The 23,632-nt window shown below is 41.9% G+C and overlaps 2 long non-coding RNA genes across 5 annotated transcripts in view; one reads left to right on the forward strand and one right to left on the reverse strand.

The window, feature by feature from the left end:
• LOC111750597 (uncharacterized) overlaps positions 1-23,632 on the reverse strand; it is a 52,261-nt gene that overhangs the window by 11,026 nt on the left and 17,603 nt on the right. The window contains exons 2-5 of one of the 3 annotated variants that reach the window (XR_010319039.1): positions 22,805-22,867; positions 8,176-8,317; positions 5,157-5,219; positions 2,823-2,934 (exon numbers count right to left, since the gene is read on the reverse strand). This is a non-coding gene — a long non-coding RNA (uncharacterized LOC111750597). Of the gene's footprint in view, positions 1-2,822; positions 2,935-5,156; positions 5,220-8,175; positions 8,318-22,804; positions 22,868-23,632 lie in introns of those variants that run through there. The other 2 variants (XR_010319040.1, XR_010319041.1) reach the window with 2 other exon arrangements.
• LOC135228489 (uncharacterized) lies at positions 1,380-17,326 on the forward strand. Of its 2 annotated transcripts, none has more exons than XR_010319037.1 (3): positions 1,380-2,097; positions 7,271-8,066; positions 8,730-17,326. It is a non-coding gene; the product is annotated as an uncharacterized LOC135228489 (long non-coding RNA). The 2 variants fall into 2 exon arrangements; XR_010319038.1 differs by having other exon boundaries at positions 7,271-8,961; positions 11,417-17,322.

Consider the following 23,632-nt stretch of genomic DNA (forward strand, 5'->3'; position numbering starts at 1 on the left):
AGCTGAGCTCTTAACCACTGCACCACCAGAGCTCCTAGTACTACCATATACCAAAAAAAAAAATAACTCGTCAAGTCGATTCCGACTCATAGCGACCCTGTAAGACAAAGTAGAACTGCCTCACAGAGTTTTCAAGGAGCACCTCATGGATTCGAATTGCCAACCCAGCAATTCCACTCCTAGGTAGTTACCCAAGAGACTGAAAGCAGTGACGAAAACAGATACATGTACACCAATGTTCACTGCAACACTACTCACAATAGCCAAAAGGTAGAAACAACCTAAATGTCCATCAACAGATGAATGGATAAACAAAATGTGGTATTACATACAATGAAATATTACCCAACCATAAACAGAAATGAAGTCCTGATACACCATTTCGTTGAATGATGGGATTGGATTAACACTTTCTAAGAATACAGATGTAAACTGCTCAGTGTATCATAGCAATTATTAGCATACTACTATCCCGATTTCCCATTCCCCAAGCTGACAGCCAGAAGCCATTTTTTCACTTCTGGTGCAGATGGAACAAAAATCTTTCACTTCTAACCTCTCTAGTCCTTTCGGTCTGGTATGTCCTGAGGCCCAGTCTTTCTCCTCCTCCTCCTCTTCCCTCCCCTGCTGGGTTTGTCCTTAGAAGCCAGGCTGCATGTCAGAGCCCGGTTCTTGTTTCTTTACAACCTTTTCAAGCCAGAATATAAAACTGCCTGGGTTCAAATCTCAACATTGCTGCTAGCTTTTCAGTGACTTTGGCCATATTACTTCTTCCTCACTGTCCTCATTTGTAAAATTGGAATGGTAATATTACCTATGTCATAGTTGTAGAGTGAAAAGATAGTAAGTGCCTGGTACGTGGCCATTTTTATTATGTTATTACTATTAGCAAGGAAGAAATTAGAATTGAGAACCCGACTGTCTAATATGAAAATGTATTTAATCCTCGCAAAAATCCCCCAGATTAGATACTGTTACAGAAAACGGGAACCTCTCCTCCCATCTCTGCCAAGGTTGAGCTGAGCGAGCAAGGAGGGTGAGCCTGTTTTCTCACCTTTTTAAATGGATAATAATACCCGCCTCGATCGGTGGTGTAGAGCTTAGCTGCGACCACCAGGAGGCCCCTAACTTAATTTGGTTTTCTTCCCCAGCGTCCCACGTCCCCGCCCCGCGGCACCCATACCTGCCAGGCCCAACCCCACACTCCACCCCTCTCCGGGCCCGCCTGGAGTTTGGCCTTCCCCATGCCCGCCGTCATTGCTCTAGGCGCATGCTCAGATCCAACCCCCCGACCCAGCTCATCCATCACAGTCGGAGTCCGCGAGACGTCAGAGGCCCCGCCCGACAGAACCCGGAAGCAGGATACCCGGCAGGTCTAAGCTTGCGTCGTTGCCCCGGTACCGCCGCCAGAGGGAGCGGTGGTCGCCTCAGTTGCCCAGCCGCGGACCAGTCCCGGAAATGGAGGGGTTCGCCGTACAAGATAGCTGCTTTATTTATGGTTATACGAAATGCTGAGAACTGGGAAAGGGTTATTACAACTCAGGTTTCTCATAAAAGATGGCTGCCGCGGAGTTTCCAGGTTTCTTTCCTTGAAAGGAAAGGTGGCCAAAAATACAAGATGGCGGCCCGCACTGCCGGGCTTCCTCAGAGAGAGGCGCTGGCCCATGCGCGCTCGAAGCGTGGCCCGCCCCTCGGCCAGACCTACGCTTCCTGGCCGGTTCCCCCCTACCATGGAGCGGTGGGACGTGGCTTATAAGGAGGGTCTTTATGTTTGGAATCTATTCAAATGCGGCTAACGACAAGCAAGGGTGGGGGGCTCCCTCCAGAGACTTGCCGTCCAGGCAGTTCTGGAGACACAAGATGGCGTTTATTGATACCTTGATGTGGCGCGTTAAAGCGACTTCCCCTCCCAACAATTGAGAGAGGTGGGCAAAATGGGGATTCATGGTAACCTCAAACCGGCTCGCATAGACAAAGACCCTTTATGTTGTCAGGCACGAAACCAGGGACTGGTGAAATAGTCTATCCTTTCAGAGGAATAATCTATCGTTAGAAAGAACAAAACAGTTTATATGCTGCTGTTGAACCAAATCCAAGGTATGTGTATCAAGAAAGCAAAGTGCAGAGAAATGTGCGTGAATATGCTATTGTTTGTGGCGGGTTTTTTTTTTTTTTTTTTTAAAGGCCGCATAGGTAAAGATACATTTTCACTTGTGTAGACATAGAATATCTCCAGGAGAAAAAACTGGTGATAGTGATTGCCCAGACTAAGGAAAGGTAGAAGGACAATTGAGTTTTTATTCTAAGACTTTTTGTGTCACCTGGGATTTTATACCATGGACAAGTACTATCTATTTTAAAAATTAAGTTTGGTAAATATTTAAATCTATTAAGGACACAAAGTTTTTATAAGGTTATATCAAAAACGGAGAATGTTGTTAGCAACACCTTGACACATGGTGACCCCGTGTACAGTGGAACTGTTACTGTAATAAGGTTCTTCCTCCCACTGGTCAAGAATGAGCAGGTAAGGCAGGTAGTTTTCCATATGAGCAAAGCTTTATTGAAGAGGCTTGGAGACAAGGACCTAGAGCAAGTATACCCTCCTCTCATAGAGTAATAGACAGGCCCCAGTTTTTTAAAGTTGTGGGGGGGGGGCGGGGGGAGACTCATGTTTATTCATAGACTCAGGCAGGGCTGTGTTAACTAAGGTCCCTGCAGCAGCTTTCCAAGATGGCTCCTGTCCTGGAGGCCTCTGGGATTGTAGCAAGACTTAGGGGGTGTCACTCCTGCGCAGTCTCCTGCTCCCTGGGTTCGAGTCCCCAGCTGGGGCTGTAGCCCCTCACTGCCCCTGGTGGAAGGTCACACAGTGGTCACAGGTGGATGTTCTGTCCATGGCCTTGGGCCTGGTCTTCTCCAACTACTGAAAGGCAACTTTAAAGAAGTTTGGGGGCAATTTTTAGATACCCTGCCCCATTGTTCTGGGTAATGGCTTTGTTTCTATGCCCTGGCCCATTTCTTGTTACTTTGTTTGCAGAGTGGGGGACCCCTCTGTTCTCTGTTCTTAGGAAGTCTCTAGGTTCTACACTCAACCCCTTATTACCTCCCTGATAGTATAATCTATTTCTGTTTTACTTGTTTCTCCTCTAACCACAGCAGTCTCTTCCCTATAAACAAGCACCCTCCCATCTCAGGGCTTTGCTTCCTGTCTTAGAAAAAACACTGTCCCATGATTAGCTTCAAATCAGGCTATTGTGATCCATAGGGTTTTAATTGGCTGATTTTTTGGAAGTAGATTGCCAGGCCGTTCTTCCTAGTTCATCTTAGTTTGGGAGCTCCTCAGCATCAGCAACACTCAAGCCTCCACTAACAGATGGGTGGTTGCTGTGCTGGATGTGCTTTGGCTGAGAATAGAACTAGTCTTCCACATGGAAGGCAGGAATGCTACCACTGAACCACCACTGCCCTCAAAAGGGTAATAGTATATTTAAAATGTAATAATAGTACATTTAAAAATGTTTTTTCTCCCCAGCAGGAACCAGGACATTTGATAAAGATTCATGAGATTCAATTTACAATGATAAAAATTTCAAGGTGAAAACTATAGTACGTACTTGCTGCAAAGGATCTAAATCCATGTGAAAACCTAAGCCCGCTTCAAAACTAAGTGTAGTGTGGTTTTGGGGGCCTGGTGGTTTGGCCTGGCAAACAGATGGCACTAAAGACCTATTTGTTGAATGAATGAATGTCTTTTCTCTACAAGAGAAAACAATTTTTTCTGTTGCTGGTATATCTTCTGCTTTTAGGGTAGTGTCATGGATTCAATTGTGTCTCCCCAAAAAAATGAACCAACTTGGCTAGGCCATGATTCCCAGTATTGTGTGATTGCCCACCATTTTGTCATTTGATGTGATTTTCCTATGTGATGAAATCCTACCTCTATGGTAATGAGCTGGGATTCAGTCTACAAGATTAGGTTTTGTCTTAAATCAGTCACTTTGAGATGTAAGAGAGAGAAGCAAACAGAGAGACATGGGGACCTTATACCACCAAGAAACAAGAACCAGGAGAGTAGCAAGTCCTTTGGACCTGGGATTCCTGCATTGAGAAGCTCCTGGATCAGGGAAGATTGATGACAAGGACCTTCCCCCAGAGCCAACAGAGAGTGAAAGCCTTCCCCGGGAGCTGGCACCCTGAATTTGGACTCCTAGGCTCCTAGACTGTGAGAGAATGAATTTATCTGTTCAAGTCATCTATCTACTCGTGGTATTTCTGTTATAGCAGCACTAGATAACCAAGACAGGTAGTATTGTGTAAAACAGTGACAACGTTGAGTTAGAGCCAAATTTTGCCATGAAATCATCCAGAAAGGTGTTTCCAATGCCTAAAAAATGATGTAGTAGCAGTTTCAGAATTGTCACTGATCTTGGGAATCATATATTTGAATGTGAAAAAAGTATTGAAGTACCTGTTCAGAGCCTTTATTAGGGTGCCAGGTATTAGATAAGTGGGCGCTTTTACGTGGGGATAATTATAACAAATAATCACATATTCCACTTTGGATTGTTGAACATATTAAATATAACAGATTTTAGCTGAGATCCTAACCTGATTCAGTGCTCAATAAATATTAGCTGTTATTGTTTTTATGAGGCATTGGTAGGTCAGTGGTAGAATTCTCACCTTCCATTCAGGAGACCCAGGTTCGATTCCTAGCCAGCCAGTACACCTCAGGTGCAGCCATCGCCTGTCTGTCAGTGGAGGCTTGTGTATTGTTATGATGCTGAGCAAGTTTCAGCAGAGCTTCCTAAGATGGACTAGGAAGAAAAGCCTGGTGATCTACTTCTGAAAATCAGCCTATGGAAATGCTATGCATCACAACGGTCCGATCTGTAACCACTGATGTGGACATACAGTGCAGGACTGGGCAGTGTCTTGCTGTGTTGTATATGGGATCACCATAAGTTGGAAACCAATTCCACAGCAGTTAACAACAATTATTGTTGCGGGGGGGAACCCCGATTTGCTTGCATATCATACATTTTTGCCCCTGAGAACTTATGGGGGTTTAAGAAATACATAGGAATCTTATTAACATCTTATAGGCCACATGTTAGAATTTAGCTCATTATATATCTTTGAGTACAATACTTAACCTTTTTCGGCTTTAGTCTCCTCATGACCAAGGTGAGAATCATGAAACCTCTTTCACAGGGTCACTGTTGGAGTAAGAAATAACTTTGTGTTAGGTACATAGTAGGCACTCAATAATTAATTTTCTCCAATTCTGTAATATTTTGACTTCAGAGTTAAAGAGCTAATATTGTGCTCAGAGGCAGGAGAGCTTCCTTGGTCAAGGGGCAGGAGCAGGCAGCCGTAGGATGACAGTCAACACAGGAAGCTTACAAGGAGAAGTTGAAGGGATGGCAGGATCACTGGCTTCAGAACCTCAGGCTTCTTGTCTCCATTAGGAAAATGGTGAGGCCTCCACACCAAGTAGAAATGGTATGCAGGTCGTTTACATGGGTGCCATCTTCCAACAACAGCCTGCACTTTGTTTCAGCTCACAGTTGCCTCTTTGGAACATCCTACAGTGCCTTTCAGAGTCCTTAGACATATTTCTAAGGCTTGTTCTTCATATTTTAATATTTAATATCTATATATTTTAATATAAAGAAATGTCCAATAAGATTATAGGAAGTAGGGTATGTTTTATATGTATATGTTAATAAAGTAATTCCTTAATTGTAAAAAAAAAAATAATATCAGGCTATTTACAAAGTCTTTAGAAAATTTTTAAAATATAGTTATTCATTGTGTATCCTGGGCTGTGGTGTGACTCAGTAATGAGACAAAGGTTTAAGGTTCTATGACAAATATGGTCTTCCGTTGTGCTGTGTCAGTGGGTCTTAGAGACTTCGTGATTAGTTTTATCTAGAGATGGCATGGAAAACCTAAAGACTAGGTGGGAACCCTGGTGTACAGTGGTTAAGAGTTTGGCTACTAACCAAAAGGCAGTTTTAATCCACCAGCCACTTCTTGGAAACCCTATGGGGCAGTTCTACTCTGCCCTATAAGGTCACTGTGAGTCGCAGTCAACTTGAGGGCAATGGGTTTTTGTTGTTGTTGTTGTTAGGTGGACAAAGATATAAATCAAAGATCTTTAACAAAGGTAAAATATTGAAAGCATCCTAACTAAAGCCTAATTTATTAGTATGTAAAATGAGGATAACAGTAGTACTCATCTCATGAGGTCATTGTGGGGATAGTAGAAGTCACCATGACAAAATGGTTTACCTGGCCAGCAGTAAATGTTGGCTATGATGATAATGATAACTATGGATGTTGCAAAATGTTCATAATATACAACTCATTTTGAAAAGATACAAGAAATGTGAGTGAACGATGTAAGGGAATTCTTTGTACTATTCTTGCAACTTTTCTATAACTTTATCTCAAGAAATTCTAAAAAAACAAAAATATTGTGTAAAATAGAATAACTTTGAAGAAAAAGTCTATGCACACACAAAAAATACATGATATTTTTTGTTGAGCAAGTGATACCTGTTACTACCTCCAGGGGAGGAATCCTATGACATGAAGGATAGTAACCCACTCTATAGCTGTCAGGTGTTGGGGTTATACCACGTGGAACAACACTTTACCAACAGAACTAGGTCAGCTTCAAATTGGTCCCCCATGGCCAGCGGATCTCACTCTGCAGCTGACACAGGGAATGGTCTGCACACATCTCTATTTTGCTGCAGAAGGACCTCATCCCCTCCACACTAGGAGTAGATAATAGCAGCAGCATTGGCCAGGTGCTATATAACACACGCTTAGCTAAGCAGTTCCTGGAAATGTTGAACTCAAGACAAGAGACAAGGGATGTGCTGATAGGCCAAAACCTACTACGGGATGTGTTTTGGATTGAGACACCCAGAAAAGAGTCAGGCCACGCTCTCATCCATCCGAGAACCCAGGCTGACACATGTGGTCCTAAGCACAAGATTCATTCATAGGTCACAGGGAAAGGCAGCAGGCCGTGCTCTGACTGCCCGCTTCCACAATTTTTATATCAAAAATCTTAATAGTGGTTATCTCATTAAATTTCCTTGAATTCTGAATTCCTTGGATTTTTTTTTTTTCCTAGTTTTTGGCTTTTGAGCATGTGTTACTTTAGTAATTATAGAGAAAGTAATAAAAGTAATTGAGAGGAGATATATTAAGAATAACTTGTACCTTTTTTTTTTTTTTTTTTTTTAACAAGGTGGTTGTTGCTGTTCGGTGCTTTCAAGTCGGTTCCAGTTCATGGTGACCCTGTGTACAGCAGAACAAAACGCTGCCCAGTCCAACACCATCCTCACATTTGTGGCTATGTTTGAGCCCATTGTTCCAGCCACAGTGTCAATCCATCTCGTTGCGGATCTTCCTCTTTTTGGATGACCTTCTACTTTACCATGCGTAATGTCCTTCTCCAGGGACTTGTCCCTCCTGATAACATGTCCATAGTATGTGAGATGAAGTCTTGCCATCCTCGCTTCCAAGGAGAATTCTGGCTATACTTCTTCGAAGACAGATTTGTCTGTTCTTCTGGAAGGCCACAGTGTATACAATACTTTTCACCAACACAATAATTTAAAGATACCAGTTCTTCAGTCTTCCTTATTTATTGTCCAGCATGCGTATGAGACAATTGAAAATACCATGGCTTGGGTTAGGCGCACCTTAATCCTCAAGGTGACATTTTTGCTTTTTAACACTTGAAAGAGGTCTTTTGTAGCAGATTTGCCCAGTGCAATACATTGTTTGATTTCTTGAATGCTGTTTCCATAGGCATTGTTTGTGGATCCAAGTAAAATGAAACCCTTGACAATGTCAGTATTTTCCCCATTTATCAGGATGTTGCTTACTGGTCTGGTTGTAATAGTTTTTATTTTCTTTATGTTGAGGTGTAATCCATACCGAAGGCTGATATTGTTTCATCTTTATCAGCAAGTGCTTCAAGCTCTCTTCGTTTTCAGCAAGCAAGATTGTGTCACCTGCATATCGCAGATTCAGACTAGGTAGGGGAATGAAAATGAGATACTTTGGAAGAGGGTTTGGTAAAGGCCTCCTTCTGGAACCCATTCTTCCTGCTCACCTGGTTCCCCAGGTTCCTCTGTCAGCACATACCTTTGTTGTCCTCCTTCATTCCACCTGTCTCTTCCCTGTACATCTTCAGAGCCAATGGCTGAATGAGGCCCTGAGGAGGATTCCTTCAAACTTGAGGCCCCTAGAAGATCCCGGGGCAATGGTTCCCCAACTGTTTTAGTATCTAAAACAGATAAAATGGACGTTGTTTTGGTTGGAGCGAGGGCAGTGGGCTGCAGCTGTTTACATGAGACCTCTTTCCCCACTGGTTGGCCTCTGAGATCCTCCCCGCTCCCAAAAACAGTGTGGAACGTCTGGCCCATGCACACTGGCTTTTCTGGAAGGCTGGTTTGTACCTCACCCCTCTTGTATTTGCTGCCTTACATATCTCTGGCGCTGAGGCCTGGGGCCAAGTGACTCATTTGGCTTTTGGGAAGGAACTCTCAGCTTACTGTTAGGCAGCATCCAAACCCCTGTGCCCTCCCAGCTCCACTTTCTCTTCTCTTTTCCTGGGATATAGACTACAATGCAAAGATGTGGGTGGGAAGAGCGTCAGAGATCCAGCCAAGCCTATCCCTCATCTCTGACCCTCACAGCTGCTGATTGTTTCCAGCCTGCACCCTAGAGGATGCAACCAGGTTGGAAGTCCAGGCCAAAGTACCTGTCAGACCTCCCAAGCTCTCTCAACAACAGACCAGTCCATCAGAGGGGAACCAGGATCTGGTGGATGGCCACAGCCACCAAGAGGAAGTGGGCTGAAAGGTTTTTCACTTCTGCAAAGATATTCTTACTGGACGCCTTTCAGAGAGGAAGCCCTGGAGTCTGTATGTAAGACAAATAAGGTGGGGGTAGAAGCGGGGTGGGAAAAACACCAGCCAGGATTGAATTCCACCTTTGTCACTGACCACTGCCAGCCATGTGACCCTGACAGGTCATTTCAACCTTTTGACCCTCACTTCTCATTCTAAAGTGGGAGCAAAAATAAGTAATTCCTAGGGTTGTCATGAGGACTAAATGAGATCTTGCTGTGGGCTTCCCAAATGTCTGGAATTTGTATGTACCTGCATGGTTTTTGCAATCTCTTCTACTCTGTTTTTACCGGATGTTATTGTAGTTAGGTTGAGTCAGTTCCAGCTCATCGTGACCCTGTGTACAACAGAATAAAACACTGCCCTATCCTGTGCCATCCTCACAATCGTGGCTATGTTTGAGCCCATTGTTTCAACTACTGTGTCAATCCATCTTGCTGAGGGTCTTCCTCTTTTTCACGGACCCTCTACCAAGCATGATGTCCTTCTTCAGGGACTGGTCCCTCCTGATAACATGTCCAAAGTACATGAAGTGACACCATCCTAGCTTCTAAGGAGCATTCCGGGTATACTTCTTCCAAGACAGACTGGTTCATTTTTCTGACATTCCGTGATATAGTCAATATTATTCACCAACACCATAATTCAGAGGCATCAATTCTTCTGTCTTCCTTATTCATTGTCCAGCTTTCCCATGCATATGAGGTGACTGAAAATACCATCACTTAGGCGAGGCACACCTTAGTCCTCAAAGTGATGTCTTTGCTTTTTAACATTTTAAACAGGTCTTTTGCAGCAGATTTGCCCAGTGTAATACATCATTTGATCTCTTGACTGCTGCTTCCACAGGCATGTATTGTGGATCCAAATACAATGAAATCTTTGAATAATAGTCGTATTAACTGATCTTCCTTGTAGAAGTATGGATGTTATCCTATCACTGACAATGTTGTACTTCGGAATAGATTTTGAAGTGTTCTTTTTGACAATGAATGTGATGTTATTCCTCTTCGATTTGTCATTTGGGGCATAGTAGACCATATGATTGCCCAATTCAAAATGACCAACACCTGTCCATCTCAGCTCACTAATGCTTAGGATATCAATCTTTATACATTCCATTTCATTTTGACTACTTTCAATTTTGCTAGATTCATAACTTCATACATTTCACATTCCAATTATTAATGGATGTTTGCAGCTGTTTCTTCTCATTTTAAGTCATGCCACATCAGGGAATGCAGGTTCCAAAAGCTTTGTTCCTTCCATGTCATTAAGGTCAATTCTACTTTGAGGAGGCAGCTCTCCTTCCAACCTGAGGGGCTTATTTTCCAGCACTACATCAGGTAGTGTTCTGCCGCTGTTCATAAGCCTTTCACTGGCCAGTTTTTTTGAAGTAGATCACCAGGTCCTTCTTCCTAGTCTTAGCCTGGAAGCTCCACAGAAACCTAATGGGTGACGCTGCTGATATTTGAAATACTGGTGGCATAGCTGCTAACATCACAGCAACACGCAAGCCACCACAGTGTGACAAATTGACAGATGAACTAAATACCTAATAACTAATATTTTCCCCTAATTAGTTTACTTTTTAAACATAGCCAGGTCCTGAAGTAAACTGTCAAGTTAGGTTTATTTGACAGGTTATATTTTCCTACTTTAAAATAAGTATATGATGATTAAAATGAAAGATCTTCATCTATGTACCACAGTGGAATTATAGATGCTAAGTGATCACTCTACACTATCCCCCTCTTCCCCTATACACATCCTCCGTTTAACCCCCACAGCATTTTTTGTTGGGAAATGAAAGAGGCACAAATTCTTAGTGACCACAGGTATTTTAAGTGATTGAGCATGTTGTTGTAGATAATTGTCCTGAGTCATGACCAGCATTGTATAAACTGCACCTTTGGGTGTAGAAGGGAGGATCGATGTGTCAGAAGCATGATCCCTGCAGAGAAGGCTGTGTTTATGGTTTGCCTTACTTGCTGTCAGAAATGGACTGTTCTCTATCTGCAGCAAGCCATGCCACGGGAGCTTTCTGGTGGGGGTGTCCACGTTGCCTCCTGGGCATAACAGCAACAGGGTCTCCAGAACATGAGCCAGAGCCTGAATTAGAGCCACTTTTCAGGTGGAGTGCATCTGTGCAAACCGTTCCAACTGTATGTCCTCCGCATTAATCAGGGTTTAGTTACAGGAAACAGAAACCATTCTAGCCATCTTAAGCAGAAGTGGATTTAATATAGGGGATTAGATGCTTATAGAATAGTTGGAGAGTCCAGAGGAATGGGCTCTAGGCAGGCCTCCAGGAATGACTCCCAGAACAGCACAGCAGAACAGGCCCACTGTGGAGTTATAGCACTTTCTATACTCTGGAAACGGGGGATTCAGGAAGTTGTTACCGGAACTGTGATCCAGAGATGAGGAAGACTCTGCCATCACTGCTGTAACTGTCTTTTGTTGTCTTTTAGCTTCCACAAAGCCACTGAACACTAGAATGTTGCTGCTGAAACCTAGTGTCTCCCTGGCAATGCTGGTCAACAGTAACAACCAGGCAGCAGCAGAGAAGATAGCCACCACTCAGTCCTAGCTGCTACGTCATACATCAGTGCATTTAACTGGTGGAGCTCTTATCCAGGATTCCAGCTGTGAGGAATGCTGGGAAATATAGTTTCAGCTTTCTAGCCTTTGCAGCATGGGAAGGCACACTCGGAGGTTGAAATGAATGATGAGAGCCAGTTCACCTTTCCCAACACACTTTGACAAATGAATTACCTTCCTCTCCAAGACCTGGGCCCATCCTGTCACTCCAGCCTCATCCCCAGATACTTGTTCAACCCACGTGCACCATGTGTTCAACTACAATGAATTGCTCAAGTGCCTCCAACACTTTCTACCTTTGCTTAAGATGTTCTCTTCACCTGGAATGCTCTTTCTAGCTTTTTCCACCAGATGAGTTTGCATTGCCTTTTCTTACAAGCAGGAAATCCTGGTGGCATAGTGGTTAAGAGCTACAGCTGCTAACAAAAAGGTTAGTGGTTCGAATCCACCAGGTGCTTCTTGGAAACTCTATGGGGCAGTTCTACTCTGTCCTGTAGGGTCGCTATGAGTTGGAATCGACTCAACAGCAATTGGTTTGTTTTTTTTCTTAGAAGCAGAAACCCTGGTGGTATAGTGGTTAAGTGCTACAGCTGTTAACCAAAAAGGTCAGCAGTTCAAATCCACCAGGCGCTCCTTGGAAACTCTGTGGGGCAGTTCTCTGTCCTGTAGGGTCACTATGAGTTGGAATCTACTAAACAGCAATGGGTTGGGTTGGATTCTTAGAAGCTTTTTCTTATCTCCTGGGGAAAAAAGTCCTGTTCTGAGCTCCTATAGCTTTTTGTGTATACCTTGTGTAATGCTTTATTTACATGTTTGTCTCCCACACTAGACCAAAAGGGAAGAGAACATGTCTGGTTTATCTTTGTTTGCACAGCTAATCAAGGTCTGGGCCAATTCCATTTAGCTCCTGGTATATAAAACTGAAGACAAAAAAAGCATAGCAAAATTTCTGGTACAGTTTAAAGGTTTAAGTTTGCCTACTTAATGCTTTTATCACAAAAATGATGACACAATATAATCAAGATAGTTTTTAAATAAGTACAGAAACATTTTAGGTAGATAAATTCATAGATCATTAAAAAAGTATTAAAAAAATAGGTATTGGAATTTGTGGAAGAGAATGCTAATTTCCTCCTCCCCCCATCAGTTCTCTACTTTTCGTGACCCCAATTTTTACATGGGTACATGGTCAACCAGAACAAATACTACATTTCCCAGACTCCGTTGCAGCTAAATGTGGCCATATTATTAAGTTCTGGCCTATAGGATGTGGAACCAAGTAACATGCACAACCTCAGGTGCTCAAAAAGAGAAGAAGCATTTTCCCTATTTCCAATAGCCTGGGGTATGGACAAGATCATGGGCCCGCTTGGGCCATACAGACTAGGGATAGTTCAGCAAAAATATAGTAGGACTTTGGCTCCCTGATACTGTGAAGCTGGGCTATTAATATACAAGAAAGAAAGAAACTTCTATCTATGTAAGTCACAAATATTTTGGTTCTCTGTTAGAGCTCTGAAAGTCTATCCTAATTAATCCACAGTCAAAACTATGGAATTGTATGATAAGCACTGTAGATAGTGTTAAAAGTCTATATGTACATGCTATAACATGGATGAACCTCGAAGACATTATGCTGAGTGAAATAAGTCAGTCACAAAAGGACATCGTATGAACTCAATTATATGAAATTGCAAGAACAGGTAAATAGATGGAGCCCAATGATTATTAGTGGTTTCCAGGGGTATGATGGGGGAGAGAGAAGGGGGATCAATTTCTGGTAAGTAGTGAATTTTTGTTTATGACGGTGGGAAAACTGGTATCAACTAAAGGTGATGGTTACACAATTTGATCAAATGTAACTGATATCACTAAAAAAAAAAAGAAAAAAAATTTTTTTTTCTAAGATATACTCCAAAAGAAGAGTGAAATGGCAAATATAGTGTTATAAATAATTTTGCAACAACAACAGCCAAAAATAGATAAATAAAAAATAGAGGCAGCAGTTGTTGATACTACTTAGGTATAAACAAATACCTCATGAGATGAATTTTCTAGGTTCTTTTTAAGGTTTAGGGTCATGGTTTTGTGGATCTGTCCAGTCAACTGGCGTAATATTGTTTTTAGAGTCTCAGTTCTACCTCCTAGTTCGGTGAGTAGTGCCTGGGGTCTTAAAAGCTTGCCATCAGCCATCTAAGATACAATAGTTGGTCTCTATTCACCCAGAACAGCAGAGGAAGGAGACCCAGTAATAAAAGAATGAAATGGACTATAGGTCTAACTACCTCCATGAACTACTACCTCCGCCGCTATGAGACCACAACAGGTTGGTGCCCAGATACCATTATTGAACGTTTTAATCAAGGATCCAGTAGATGGATCCTGATCAAAAAGAAAAAAAATGTGGAACAGAATTTCAAACTCTTACAGAAACCAGACTTACTGTACGCATTGATACTGAGAGAAACCTCAAATCTATTGCCCTGAGATAATCTTTAAGCCTTGAACTGAAACTATCCAATGAAATCATCTTCAGGCTAAACAATGGTTCAGCTCAACTGTTAAAAAATGTTCACCTTCAGAAGTGCACTCTTTTAAAGAATTATCTATATGAGATCAAATTGACAACAGTAATCTAAAACAGGAAAAGTTTAGGGGACAGAAAGTCTAAGTTAATGGTGATGAAACAATATGGGTAGAGTTAGGGAGATTGGTGACACAACATGCAGAATGTAATCAATGTACATGTAGAAAATGTTGAATGATTGTTTTGTTATGTATATTTTCACACACACGCACACACACAAAGTCTAAATATAAGACCTATTTGTGAATGTGAGGCCCAGGCCAAATGTTCTTCCTGGGTTCCCTGTAACAGGTGCTAGACTCAGACATGGGGCATATGCTCAATATAGGAAAGAATTAGTGACCTAAGAGGTCATATGTGTTTTTTCAGTCTGTCTCAGGAGCTCTTTTGGCAAGGTAGCCTATTCTCAACTTTGAAGGTACTCCAACAAGAGAGAAATCTCATTACACAGAGATGTTCATCACAGTGCTATATACACTAAGGTAACAAATCAGCATGGGAAGGGTTAAAGCAATAATAATTCATGTATTCAAAGGAAAATCGCAGCCATTAAAATGATGACCATTATGTAGCTATGTGGAGCCCTGGGGCACAGTGGTTAAGAGCCACGGCTGCTAATCAAAAGGTCGGCAGTTCAAATCCACTAGCCACTCCTTGAAAACTCCATGGGGCAGTTCCGCTCTGTCCAGTGGGTCACTATGAGTGCGAATTGACTCTATGGCAACGAGTTTCTGATTTTATGTAGCAATGTACAATGAGCTTTGAAGTAATACTAAATCAAGAAAGACGGGTTATAAAATGCTACAAAGTATGTATACAAAAAGAACAAAAATATCCTGATCACCTACTGTGTGTTAGGCCTTCTGCTAAGTCTTAAGGATACAGAAATGAATAAAATATGGTCCTGATGTGGGTCCGTCGTGGTTTGTTATTGTTAGCTGCCGTTTAGTCTACTCCCTTCCCTATGCCCAATGGAACGAAATGCTGCCTGGTCCTGTGCCATCCCCATGATGGGTTGAGGATCAAACAGTTGTGATCCATAGCATTTTCCTTGGCTGGCTTTTCAAAGTAGATTACTAGGCCTTCCTTCCTAGTCTGTCTTAGTCTGGAAACTCTGCTGAAACCTGTTAAATATAGCAATGTGAAAGTCCCCATTGATAGACAGGTGGTAGCTGCACATGAGGGGCATTGGCTGGGAATTGGATCTGAATCTCTGTTATGGGAATTGGATCTGAATCTCAGTTATGATACCTGCCCTCAAAACCCTTTTACTGGGAGCCACCCAGTAGCTGTCTATCAGTTTGAAGGGGTGTTGTTTTGCAGCTTTTGCCAATTTCTGTGGTATAAATTTTTTCACCACGGTTGATTTCAAGCTACCAATGAAATTTCCCTGAACACAGCGTTGGAAAGAGATGTACACGATTGACAGTGCAAGCTGGCTCCAGCATATCCCTGGAGCCTCCTACCCCTAATGTCTAACAGTCTGAAAATGGTTGTTAAATAAATAAAAATGCATTCATAGAATGGAATGCTGTACATTCATGGGAAGATAATACTTTAGAATAATTAATCATATGGGGAAAAGTTCAGGTTTTACGTTCAAGTTTAAAAAACAAGGCAGAAAGAGGTTGGTGAAATGGCAGTATAAGGATTCCAAAAATTCTCTCCTCCATAAAAGGAACCAGAAAACTGGCAAAAATTGTCAGAAACAACTTTTTGAGAACTGTGGAAATTAACCAAAGGCTTGCAGCTGCCCAAGGAGCATTTATTCAAGAAAAAGAGTGGGTCACAGTAAGAGTAAAAAGCTTTGTGGCATTCTAACTTGCTCTAGATATACCCACCACGCCAGCTCTGCAGTACATTCCTGGTGTAGCCTGGCAGCCACCGGAGGAAACAAAACAGAGCTGGAGCCCTTTCAAAGCCTCTTCTCTAAGGAATTGTCATTATTTGACCTGTGTAGTGCTTCCCTGGAAGACCACACTTGCAAGGCCGTCTATATTTGACCTGACTTGGAGCTGACCCAGTATGAGAAATCTTCTCTGTAGGGAGTGTTTTTTTTTAATATGTGTATTATTTATTTATTTCTACTCTTTCATTGTGATAAAAATTTATACAACAAAGCCTTTGCCAATTTAACAATTTTTACAGGTACAATTCACTGACATTGAGTACGTTCGCCATGTTGTACAACTATCACCACTATCTGTTTCCAGTTTATTCCATCACCATTAACAGAAACTCACTGCCCCCAAAGCAATGACTCCCCCTCTCACCCCGGTAACCACTAAAAAATTTTGGTCTCTATACATTTGCCTACTCTAGGTGTTTCATGTACGTGGGATCATATAATATTTGTCTTCTTGTGACTGACTTATTTCACTCAGCATAATGTTTTCAAGGTTCATTCGTGTAGTAGCATGTATCAGGACTTCATTTTTTTCATTAGGGCTGAGTAATATTCCATTACATGTATATAACACATTTTATGTATCCATTCATCTGTTGATGGACATTTAGGTTCATTCACCTTTTGGTTATTGTGCTTAAATGAACATTGGTGTACAAGTATCTGTTTGTAGGGAGTGTTTTTTAAAACAATTACAGGCAAGTGTTTTAACTTTATGGCTGCCTAAGGCAGCATGGGAGCCCTGCTGGAGCAGTGGTTAAGGGCTTGGCTGCTAACCTAAAGGTCGATGATTGGAAGCCCTCAGCTACTCCATGGGAGAAAAATGTGGCAATCTGTTTCTGTAAAGATTTACAGCCTTGGAAACCCTATGGGGCAGTTCTATTCTATCCTACAGGGTTGCTATGAGTTGGAATCAACTCGATGATGACAGGTTTGGTTTTGTTAAGGTAGCATATAACAGTTGGGGCAGACAACAGACTAACCAAAAAGCTTAAAAGGAAAAGTTGAGGAATGAGATGGTTATGTTGTTGTTGATAGATGCCATCGAGTTGGTTCCGACTCACAGTGACCCTACGTGCCACAGAATGAAACACTGCCCAGTCCTGTGCCATCCTCACAATCATTGCTATGCTTGAGCACATTGTTGCAGCCACTGTGACAATCCATCTTGTTGAGGGTCTTCCTCTTTTCTGCTGACCCTGTACTTTACCAAGCATGACATCCTTCTCCAGTGACTGGTCCCTCCTGACAACATGTCCAAAGTATGTAAGACGCAGTCTCGCCATCCTTGCTTTCAAGGAGCATTCCAGTTGTACCTCTTCCAAGATGGATTTGTTTGTTCTTTTGGCACTCCATGGTATATTCAATATTCTTTGCTGACACCACAATTCAAAGGTGTCAATTCTTCTTCAGTCTTCCTTATTCATTGTCCAGCTTTCACGTGTATATGATGCCACTGAAAATACCATGGCTTCGGTCAGGCACACCTTAGTCTTCAAAGTGACATCTTTGCTTTTCAACACTTTAAAGAGGTCCTTTGCAGTAGATTTTCCCAAAGCAATATGCCTTTTGATTTCTTGACTGCTGCTTCCATGGGTGTTGACTGTGGATCCAAGCAAAATGAAATCCTCGACAACTTCAATCTTTTCTCCATTTATCGTGATGTGGCTTATTGATCCAGTTGTGAGGATTTTTGTTTTCTTTATATTGAGGTATAATCCATACTGAAGGCTGTGGTCTTTGATCTTCATCAGTAAGCACTTCAAGTCCTGTTTGCTTTCAGCAAGCAAGGTTGTGTCACCTGCATAATTCAGGTTGTTAATGAGTCTTCCTCCAATCCTAATGCTCTGTTCTTCTTCATGTAGTCCAGTTTCTTGAATTATCTGCTCAGCATACAGATTGAATAGGTTTGGTGAAAGGATACAATCATGATACACACCTCTCCTGACTTCACACCACTCAGTATCCCCTTGTTCTGTCTGAACAACTGCCTCTTGATCCATGTACAGGTTCCTCACAAGCAGAATTAACTGTTCTGGAATTCCCATTCTTCGCAATGTTATCCATAATTTGTTATGATCCACACAATCGAATGCCTTTGTGTAGTCAAAACACAAGTAAACATCCTTCTGGTATTCTCTGCTTTCAGCCAGGATCCGTCTGACATCAGCAATGATATCCCTGGTTCCATGTCCTCTTCTGAATCCGGCCTGAATTTTTGGCAGTTCCCTGTCGATATACTGCTGCAGCCACTTTTGAATGATCTTCAGCAAAATTTTGCTTGCGTGTGATATTAATGATATTATTCAATAATTTCTGCACTTGATTGGATCACCTTTCTTGGGAATAAGCATAAATATGGATTTCTTCCAGTCGGTTGGCCAGGTAGCTTTCTTCCAAGTTTCTCAGCATAGACAGGTGAGCACTTCCAGTGCTTCATCTGCTTGTTAAAACATCTCAATTGATATTCTGTCAATTCCTGGAGGCTTGTTTTTCACCAATGCCTTCAGTGCAGGTTGGACTTCTTCCCCAGTCATCTTTTGAGTGCCTTCTAACCTGGGGGGCTTATCTTCCAGCACTATATTAGTCAGTGTTCTGCTGCTATTCATAAGGTTTTCACTGGCTAATACTTTTCAGAAGTAGACTGCTGGGTCCTTCTTCCTAGTCTGTCTTAGCCTGGAAGCTCAGCTGAAACCTGCCCTCCATGAGTGACCCTGCTCGTATCTGAATACTGGCGGCATAGCTTACAGAATCACAGCAACACGCAAGCCCCTACAGTACAACAAACTAACAAACACATGGAGGAGATGCCTATAGGGGCTTGAAAATGCTACAATATATTCCTGGGAATCTAAAAGGCCACTCACATGCATAGGAATGTGTGCATGCCCAGGACTCTGCACAAGCTCAGGGAAGACCTGAAAAGGCCATAAGCTCTGGCCTGTGCTTGACCTTGAGGCTCTGTGTAAACAAGAAGTGAGGGATAATGTGGAGTTGTAACTGCCTGCCTGAGCATTTAAATTATTCCCCAACATAAACTCAGAGTACTTTGGCAAAGCCTGGGAGATTTATTGGTTCCAGGAATTTAAGAAAATCATTGTTTCATCATTAACTGACAAACTAAGCTGAGTAGAGACTTCAGTGGTCTCACACAACAAAGAATACAGACTTCATAGAATTAGCTCAGAAAAGTCATTAACAAACAGGCAGGAACAACTATAACTAGCAGCAATGACAACAAACCCTAGAGACGAGAAAAATCTGATTTCTAGAATTGCCACATTATATTATTTAAAATTTTCTGTTTTTCAACAACAAGATTCCAAGACATGCAAAGAAACAGAAATTATGGCCCATACATAGGATAAAAAATAATAAATAGAAACTACCCCGAAGATGCCAGAGATTGGACATATTAGAAAAAAGACCTTAAGTTAGCTATTTTAAATACGTTCAAAGAACTAAAGGGAACATGTCTAAAATACTAAAAGAAAGTATGAGAATGAAGTCTCACAAATACAGAATATCAATAAAAAGATAGGAATTACAAAAAAAGAACCAAATAGAGATTCTGGGGTTGATAAGTACAATAACTACAATGAAAAATTCACTAGGAAGCTTAAACTGGCAGAAGAAAGAATCAGTAAACTTGAGGAAAGGTCAATTGAAATTATCCAGTCTGAAAAAAAGAAGAAGAAAAATCAACAGATCAGAGACTTGTAGACCATTAGGCATACAAACATATGCATAATGGGAGTTTCAAAAGGAAAAGAGAGAGAGAAAAGGGCAGAAAGAATATTTGAAGAAATAATGGTCAAAAACATCCTAAATGTGATGAAAAACATTAATTTACACATCCAAGAAGCTCAACACACTCCAAGATAAATTCACAGAGATGTACACCTAGACACATCAAAGACAAATTATTGAAAGACAGAGAATATTGAAAGCAACAAGAAAAAATCAGCAAAATACATGAAGCAAAAACTGACAGAATTGAAAGGAGAAATAGATAATTCAGCAAGTCTTCATGGGTGGCAAAATTGTATAGAACTTAATACACATATACACACAAAGGAGGACAGGTAAAACTGAGGAAATCTGAATAAGATCAATGTATTGTATCAATGTCAATATCCCCTTAGTGATATTATACTATAGTTTTGCAACATGTTGCCATTTAGAGAAACTGGGCAAAGCATACAAGGATCTCCCTGTATTATTTCTTACAATCGCATGTGAATCTACAACTATCTCCAAATAAAAAGTGAGGAAATTGTTCTTTTTTTTTTTTAGTTATTTCTCAATCTTTCTGATTACTTCAAAGGAGAAAGTCTAAATATGATATGAATGTATCTTAAACACTTCTCTGACATTTCCAAATTCCCCTTTTGAACAAAGAAAGAGCAGGCTTCATTCTCAAAGCCTTCAGCAGAAAATATCTAGTTATAATTCAATAATGATTATTTTCATTAAGTTTATTTTGAGAGACTCATTGTGCATTTATAATGGTGATACAACATTTTTCTTTTAAAAATTGAAGTTAAAATTTTAATCAAATCTTGGTAAATAGCAATACTGACAGTGTGGGCTATGTAAAAAATAATGAAGGTAGTGTGCAAATTACCAAATTTGAGGGAACACAAAACCCTAGGAAAAAAGTCAATTTTTTTTGAAAGTTTAGTATTAATTTTTTGAAGAATCTCAGTACCTCGTAATACAAATATGAAATATTGCTCAGGGTAGCAGATTTCTTAATGACATTAAATATTTTTGAAGTATAGCGTACCCACAGAAAAGTGTCCACATCATAAGTGTACTGCTCAATAAAATTCCCCTTAAATGGATCTAAAATGGTGTGCAATTTCAATCAATATGCCAGCAGAAATTTTTTGTGAAATTTGACAAGCCGATTCTTAAATGTATATGGAAATGGAAAGGCCCAACAATAGCCAAGGCAATCTGGAAGAGGAATGAGAAAGGTGAGGACTTACACAACCAGATATTAATATCTATTATTTAAGTACAGTAGTTAAGACAGTGTGGTATTGGCATAAGGCTAGGAAAACAGATCAATGGTTTAGAAATAGACACTTAAATATACAGTCACCTGATTTATGACAAAGGTGACACTGGAGTGAAACGGGGAAAGGATGGGTTTTTTAATAGGTGACACCAGTCTATTGGTGCTTCTCTGGCTATGCTCACTGATCACTGACATTCTCCATGGGGCCTGAATACCCAACCACAGCACATGTGCATTATCCCCAGAGCTGTGAGGGCTTCTCCACAGCTCAGAGCCATAACAAGGGTGATCTGACTCAAGCTTGAACTCTACTCACCCCCTCAACTCCTGCTATGAAAAGGTACACTCCTTGCCACTTAGGATCCCCTCAACCCTAGCCCATCCTCCTGGGTGAGGAGCCAGCAAGATGAATGTGTACTGCAGCCTCCAAGTTGGCCCCCGAGGATCCTTACCTCCTGGCATTCAGGTCCTTCTGTGATCTCCTCCCACACTGAATCAAGACTGACGTGTGCGACTTCAGAGGTGTGGTCATATCAGACATTGTGAAGGTCCCTGAGTGGCACCAATGGTTAAGCGCTGGACTACTAACCAAAAGGTTGTTGGTTCAGACCCACCCAGAGGTACCTTGGAAGTAAGTCCTGGTGATCTGCTTCCAAAAGTTTACCTCCTTGAAAACTCTATGGAGCAGTTCTACTGTACACACATGGTGCTGCCATGAGTCAGAATCAACATGACAGCGACTAACAACATATCAGACATTGCAGCTTCTGGCTTGTTCCTTTGGATGCTTTGCTCAGGGGAAAGTCAGCTGCTATTTCGTAAGGACACTCAAGCAGCCCTATGGAGAAGCCCATATGTAGAGAAACAAATTTCCCAGCACCAGCTTGCCAACTCCGTGAATGAGTCCACTTGGAAGCAGATCCTCCAACCCTAGACAAACCTTCGGATAATTCAAGTTCCCAGCCTTGGAGTCTTTCAGCTGAGGCCCTAGGTGTCATGAAGTAAAGACCTACTGGGTTCTGAGTTCCTAAGCCAAAGAAATCATAAGGTAATAAATGATTATTATTTTATGTCACTAAGTTTTGAGGTTTTTTTTTTTTTTGCAGTAATAGATAACCAATACAATGGCTGAAGCCTGATGCCCTTCTGGATCAACCTATTGACCCTGGAAGCTTCTACACATTAGCCTCACCTAAAGGGAGTTTGTAGGCAGCTCCCTGCACTCTTCTTTTTTCCGTCAGTCTCTCCCTTTTCCCTATCCAGGGAAGCAGAAGGCAGGATCTACACACCTGTGTCCTAATCACAGATTCTGTTGGGAAATGAGATAGATCCTCATCTCCCCTGCTTATACCCCCACCCAAATTTTAAGAGTATGTCTGTTAGAACCCCCCTTCACTTTGGCGATGGTGGAGAAGGGAAAAAAAAGAAAAAGTGCCCCTCAGCAGGCCTATGACTTATGTGGATTTCCTCCCACCTCTTCCCACACTTTTACTCACAAAGGGTGTTGGGGCAGAGGGGAAGGAAGTGGGAGTGAGCCATTGTGGTAGGGCCAGTTCTGCCACCTCTCTGTACACTCCTAGGGCCTGTTCTTGTTCCAGTCTTGGCGGATGTCCTTAAATCATCCCTAAATATGGGGTCCTCAGCACTCTCTGTCCTCAATTTTGGATCCTGATTGTTAATACACCAGGAAAACAGGAAACAGCTCTCTTAACATACGGATCAAAGCATTCATGACTTACCAGGCCCTGGTCTTTCTGCTTGGGTTTCCTTACTGCTCCCTCTTCCGTCCCTGTAGCTCTATCCTGCAGGAATGAGGAATCGTCAGCAATTTCTGGAATGAGTTATGACATGCTCTGTCTTTTCTTCAAACCTCTGCACACAGTTGTCCCTCTGCCGGTAATCACCTTCCTCTTTCCTTGCCTAGCAGATACTTAGTCACCTTTTATGAGTCCTCAGCACTGCCACCTCTGGAAAGCCCTCCTAGCCCACTGTGTCTCCTTAGGTGCCTCTTCTGAGCCACCCAAGCCCTGTTGCTTCCTTTATCACACCGTATTTGTGGCAGAGGCAGAAAGCTACCCACCAAAATTCATGTTCCCTCTTCCATAGCATATACTTGTTGCTGGAAAGCAGCTGCACACCCCATTTCCCTGGGTGTATGTATGTCCTGGAAACCCTGGTGGCATAGTAGTTAAACGCTATGGCTGCTAACCAAAGGGTCGGCAGTTCAAATCCGCCAGGCGTTCCTTGGAAACTCTATGGGGCAGTTCTACCCTGTCCTATAGGGTCGCTATGAGTTGGAATCAACTAGACAGCACTGGGTCTTTTTTTTTTTTAATGTATGTCCCTGGGTAGCATGAACAGTTAGGAGTTCGACTACTAGCTCAAACCCACCCAGAGAAACCTCAGAAGACAGGCCTGGTTATCTACTTCCAAAAGGCCACAGTCTTGAAAACCCTACCCAACAATTCTACTATGCACCCATGGGGTTGCTGTAAATCAGAATTGACTCAACAGCAACCAACAACAATGACCAAGCTAAAGGCTGGCAGTTTTAACCCACCCAGCAC

This window comes from Loxodonta africana, chromosome 22 (genome assembly GCF_030014295.1).
Source record: "Loxodonta africana isolate mLoxAfr1 chromosome 22, mLoxAfr1.hap2, whole genome shotgun sequence".
NCBI lineage: Eukaryota > Metazoa > Chordata > Mammalia > Proboscidea > Elephantidae > Loxodonta > Loxodonta africana.